Source organism: Narcine bancroftii, chromosome 4, assembly GCF_036971445.1.
Source record: "Narcine bancroftii isolate sNarBan1 chromosome 4, sNarBan1.hap1, whole genome shotgun sequence".
NCBI lineage: Eukaryota > Metazoa > Chordata > Chondrichthyes > Torpediniformes > Narcinidae > Narcine > Narcine bancroftii.
Window position 1 is genome coordinate 41,159,465 of NC_091472.1, and position 6,319 is coordinate 41,165,783.

A 6,319-nucleotide genomic window follows, 5' to 3' on the forward strand; every position below is an offset into this window, starting at 1 on the left:
GGTCCTCCGGTGATCCGGTAGAACTTTCACTTTAGATGTGGGGTGGGGGGGAGAAAGAGGAACTTTTTACAGTGGACTTATCGCAGCGAGTACAGATGGCTGTGCCTAAGTGCTGAGGCCACCCACCCAAACAGTGGAACACGTAGCTGGTTCTGTGGCAAGTGCACTTTCTCATGGCGAACTGGCCCCACGTGTAATGCCATGTGGCGGGGCAGCCATGGGAAATGGCACCATTGGGGGTTCTTCCTGAATCAAACCTCTGGCTCAGCGCATGCCTCGGGCAGCGATTATGACGTCACCACGCACGTGGTGACTAAGCCAGCGCTGCCTTTAAAGGGGTGCGCTCTAAATTCAAATAAAACAGTCGTTAATGACCCTCAACGTGGTAGCTGTGCTTTCATCAGCTGCGCATAGTGCCACAGGAGTGACCTTTGCAATTTTCCAATCCTCAGGAACCATTCCAGAATCTAGCAATTCCTGAAAGATAACTACCAATGACTTCACAATTTCTTGAGCTATCTCTTTCAAAATCCTGGGCTGTAGTTCATCAGGTCCCTGTTATTTTTACCTTTCAACTTTCCCAGTACCTTCTTGGTAATACCAACTACACACATTTTTGCCCCATGGCACCCTCAAACTTCTTGCACACTGCTGGTGCCTTCCTTAGTGAAGATAGATGCAAAATACTTATTAAATTTATTTGCCATTTTTTGTCCCCATTACTATCCCAATCCTCTTGCATTCCACTAATTTTTACTATATTCCTTTTATGACCTCCCGTGCCAGCCTTATCTTCCCATTTGAACACTTCATCTTCGTTGGGATGAATTGGTCCTGAGGCCCTCAAGTTCATCTCAGAAACTAGCCACTTGTGCTCTACTGTCATCCTTGCTTGTGTCTGCTTCCAATCAACTTTGACAAGCTCCTTTCTTATACCTCTGCCGTGCCCTGGTATAGTAACATTTCTGATTTTAGTTTCTGAAGGGTGAATTCCATCATATTATGATCACTGCCTTCTAGGGCTTCCTTTATCTTCAGCTCCCTTATCAACTCTGGTTCATCACACATAACCCAATCCAGAATTAATATTTCACAGGTCAGCTCGGCCACAAGGTGTCCTAAAAATGGCATTCTATAAATTTCTGCTGTTGGGATCCAGCCCCACTTGGTTTTCCCAATCAAGTATCATATTGAAGTTCTCTGTGACCTCTGTAACATTGCCCTTTTTACATGCCTTTCTATCACTGTAATTTGAATACCACATCCTGGATACAGTTTGGAGGCCTCTATACAACTCCCATCTGTGTCTTCTTACCCTTATAATTTCTTAATCCTACCCACAGGGTTTCTACATCTTCCGATCCAATGACTTCTTTTTTCAAAGATTTTATTCAATTTTTTACCGACAGAACCAACCCAACCTCTCTGTCTATCCTTTAAATACGTTGTGTATCCTTGGGATATTTAATTTCTAACTACTGTAATGGATAAATATTATGAGAATTTGGTAAGATTAGAGTAGATTACATACATATATACACACACATTTTAAAACAGATCTTATTTGAAATATTGAAGAATTCATATTCAGGAACTTTACAGAAACAATGGAGAATGCTATGCATATTTCACAAGTAGGTGCTAATTGAAATAACATCATGAAATGAATAGACCATAGTCTTGGAGGAAACAAACTGGCCGTTTGCAAGTACCTGCAGAGTGCTCACAGAAAGGTCACTCTTGGGTTTTGTTTACCTAACATAACAGCTTGGTTTGCTGAAGAAGGTAGGGGTTTTTGCAAGTGAGAGAGCCACATGGGCTTTCTAGCAGTTGGAGTGGAAGAGAGAGAGAGAGAGACAAGCTCAACAAGCTCTCTCAGTGTGACACAGTCACAGCTGAAACAAGCTGGTGGGAAACAGAAAGTTCAGAGCGGCGGATGGATGGCAGTGGTATCTGTCTGATGTTTCTCTTGGAATAAGTGGAACAGAAAGGAACTCTGTAGTAGCCTGAAAGAAAGAAGTTATCATCTGGAGAACCCTGATGGGGCAAGTTTCATCAGCGAGACATTGAGGTGACTAATGGTGGTACCTCAGTTGTGGAAATCCTGGAACAACAAATCTCTCTCTGCAAACCCTCCAAAGAACCTTCCTGAGTGGTAAACCTTTACCTTTCGAGCACTTTATACATGTTAAATTCTGTGCACAGTATAAGAATTGCCTGCAACCAGAGAACTTGGAAGAAGGAAAAGTGAGATTGAACTGTGAACCAAAGAACTTTTCTTAAATTTACACACACACGTCACATACATGTGTGCTTAGAATTAGAAAGGGGTTAATTTGGGTTAGTTAAGTTAATAGAGATAAGTTCAAGTTTGATTCTGTTTTCATGTTTAAAGATAATTAAAAACAACTTTTGTTTAGGTAACTACTTGTCTTGGTGAATATCTATTGCTGCTGGGTTTTGGGGTCCTCTGGGCTAGTAACACTACGATCTCTTACTCACCAGTGATGTCCACATCTTCCATCTTCCAGCTGCACCTACAAGATTCTTAACCTTATTTCTTATTCAGTTCAATATTCATCATCCTTTTCAATTTTGCTTTCAAAGTACCACAAGTTAAATACTTAATCTTACAGTTTTGCCCTATTGATTGCCTACCCACCCTCACAAACTCATTACAGACTGCATCTACTTGTGCATCATCTGCTTATTCACTGCTTTCTATCCTGGTTAAACTAGTTTTAAGTTCTCCCTAACAACTGTAGCAAACCTGCCCACCATGACATTGGCTCCCCTCCAGTTCAAGTGCAACTGTCCTTTTTCGACAGGTCATACCTTCCCTAAAATGGATCCCAAGGATCCACAAATCTGAACCCCTGACCCCTGCATCAATGCCTCAGCCTAGCATTCATCTGCCATAACTTCCTCTTCCTCTCCTCACTGGTCCATGGCACAAGAACAATCCAGTCATTACCACCCTTGTCCTGCTTTTCAGCTTTCTTCCTAACTCCCTATATTCACTCTTCAGGACCTCATCCTTTTTCCTATCTGTGTCATTGGTACCATCATGGACCATGACCACTGGCCACTCGTATTTCTGCTTGAGAATGCTGTGGAGTCGATCTGAGACATCCCTGGGAGGCAACATTTCATCTGTGATTCTCGACTTTGTCCACAGAACCGCTCATCTGTTCCCCTATCGAATCCCCAATCACTATAGCTCTCTTCCATTCTGAACCAAAGGGCTAGACTGCACCAGAAACCTGACCAGTACAGCTTGACCCTGGTATATTGTCCTATATACTTATTGTTGAGGGGAATGGCCACAGGGGTGCTCTGCACTGACTGCTCTTTTCCCTTCTCTCTCTTAATAGTCACCTAGTTACCTGCCTCTTGGGTGGGACTGTCTCCCTATAGCTCCTCCCTTGCACCCCCTCTGCCTCCCAAATATTGGAGTTCCCTAATACAGTCTGTAAGGAGCTGCAGCTGGATGCACTTCTTCTGGGTGTAGTCGTCAGGGATACTTATGCTGCCTCAGATTCTCCACATTCAGCATTTGGAACATTCCACTGCCTTCTCTCGATTATTTTGAAAAGATCTTACCTGTTACCACATCCTCAACTCTGCTATCCATGTCTCTCAAGCCAAAGCCATGTACATAAAAAGTCTTTAATTACTATCATTTGAATACAGTGTAGTAGAAAGAGCTAAGGGCCCCAGTCTACTCTGCCAGCATGTGGACTTGGATTTGAACTGGACTGATGGCTAAACTCACACATTGACAGCACCAAAACATTGATGTCAGCATAAACCATTGCTTTTTTTTTTCCCTTTTACTTACAATGGTCTGATTTACAATTTTTCAAAGTTGCGACGGTTCGAGTCCATACCTTAAATTTCAAATTCCAATCTGTTCCTGCGCTTACGATAAGCGGTAACTACTCTCTTGTCATGCAAGAGTATCATACAGCATATTCTCTTGTGATACTGACTCAACCATGCTTGCAGTCTCTGTAGTGATCAAGGATTCAAAATGTAATTATAAAAATGGGAGGAGCGGTATTCTTTTTTGATCTACAATGGGTTTGCCGGAATGTTTCCCCATTGTAAGATGAAGACCACCAATATTAACTGCCACTTGTTGAATAGAAATTGTATTAAATTTGAAACTGTTTCCCAACCACTTTTCCACTCTCCAGGGCCTCAGTTCCCACACTGCTTTTCCACACACTGGGCACCAGATCTTGTGCTCTATTCTGGCCCTGAGTGTCATCCTTTTCCACTCATGTAAGCTCATGTTCCATTCACTCAGGTACTGGTTCCCTTGCTAATTTACTTAGTTCACTTTAAAATTTATTGCATCCAAATAAAGTGAATTAAATATGTGTTGAGTTGATAGTTGGAGGACTAACCAAGGAAATAGCAGGACACTGAGTGCAGTAGAACAGAGGGATGTGGGAATACAGATACCTAATACCCTGAAAGTGGCATTACAGGTAGATATGGTTGTAAAGAGAGCTTTTTTTTGGCATATTGGCCTTCATAAATCAATTTTAATAGATATAGTTGTAAAGAGAGCTTTTTTTGGCATATTGGCCTTCATAAATCAATTTTAATAGATATGGTTGTAAAGAGAGCTTTTTTTGGCATATTGGCCTTCATAAATCAATTTTAATATTGGAGTTGGAATGTTATATTGAAGTTGTACAAGTGTCCCAAGATTAAACTTTTTTGGTTAAAAGTTGAAAATGTTTTGGAGAAAATAATAAGGGTTCAGCTCCCACAGGATCCATTGTTATTTTTGTTGGGTAATATTAAAGAGATGAAATCTAAATTAAGATTAACCATCTATCAAATTGAATTTTTACAAGTTGCTTTAGGTGTTTCTAGGAAGTGTTTAGCCCTTATCTGGAAATAAGATGCAGATTTAGGGATGGCAGGCCAAACGTTGTAGTTGTATTCTACTTGAATGGATCTTTTAATTTTTGTCATAAAAATCAGGTTTTTTTTTAAATATGGCACCCATATTTGCAATATGTGGGTTTGAAAAATTCAATAGACTCTCTGAAGACCCCTCCTATTGGTAATCTCCAGCTTCATTATTAAGATTAAGATTTTATGATTTATATTTTGTTTTCTTGACAAGCTCCAGTTCTTTCTTCTTTTTCCTTTTTTTAATGTATATTCTGAGAGGGAAGATGGGTGGAGGGAGGGTTATATAAGTATTCCACATGTATAATTTTTGAAATGTTATTGAAAATTTATTCCTTGATGCAGTTTTTAAATTCTTAAATAAAATATTCAAGAAAGAGTTTTACAGTGCACCCATGACTAAAAGAAAGGTTTAAGGAACATTCCTTCAGATGAATTTTAAAAGACTTCAGTGTTAGAGCCCAACATTTGTAAATCTCAGTTGCAAACCTTAATGCAGAATTATTGGAAGAATGCTAAGTTTGAAACCTACGACAAAGAATGATGTAAAAATATTGCAAAGGGTTTTTAGATAAATGCTCTGTCCTCATAGGCATGCAATTTAATAAATATAACAAATTCTAATTATTTTGAAGATAACAGTGTATTGTTTATTAAATGTTAAATAATTCTGAAATAATCAGTTTAATTTTTCATTCAATTATATTGTATTAAAAATAACTGGACACTGGGAATGTAATTGTTTCTGCATTAAGTAGAATATTCACAAAAAATGTTTTAAAGGATTTTGTACTAAGAAAATACAACTGTGTGGAGATGTATAATCATATCCATTGAAATCATTTAACTTAAAATTGAAAAAGTCTGCAGAGATGTATGAAAAAGTTTTTACAAATATTTTCAATAAAATTGGCACACTGGTAAAATAACATTGATATTGATCAAACATGGACCATTATTACAGAAAAATTGGACATAGTGTGCATGTTATGTCAGATTTTTTACATTCTAAAAATACCTGTCAAATATTTACAAAAAGGAGAAACTCACTCTTAATGTACCAGCTGATTGTAAGAAAAAATGTAGACACGTATTACTGATAAAACACAAACCGATATTATTATGTATTTGTAATAAAAAGAGAGTTCCTGTGGCACTTGCAGGAGCTGAAGGAAATCACTGCTGCTGAAGGTCATTAATGACTGTTTTTATTCAAATTCAGCGCACCCCTTTAAGGGCAGCATGAGCTCAGTCACCTGACGTCATCATCGCTAGCCAGGGTGGGCGCTGGAAGGGATGCTGAAGCCAGAGAGAAACCCCTGGCAACGCCATTTCCCCATGGCTGCCCCGCCACATGGCGATACAAGCAGGACCGGTTCGCCATAAG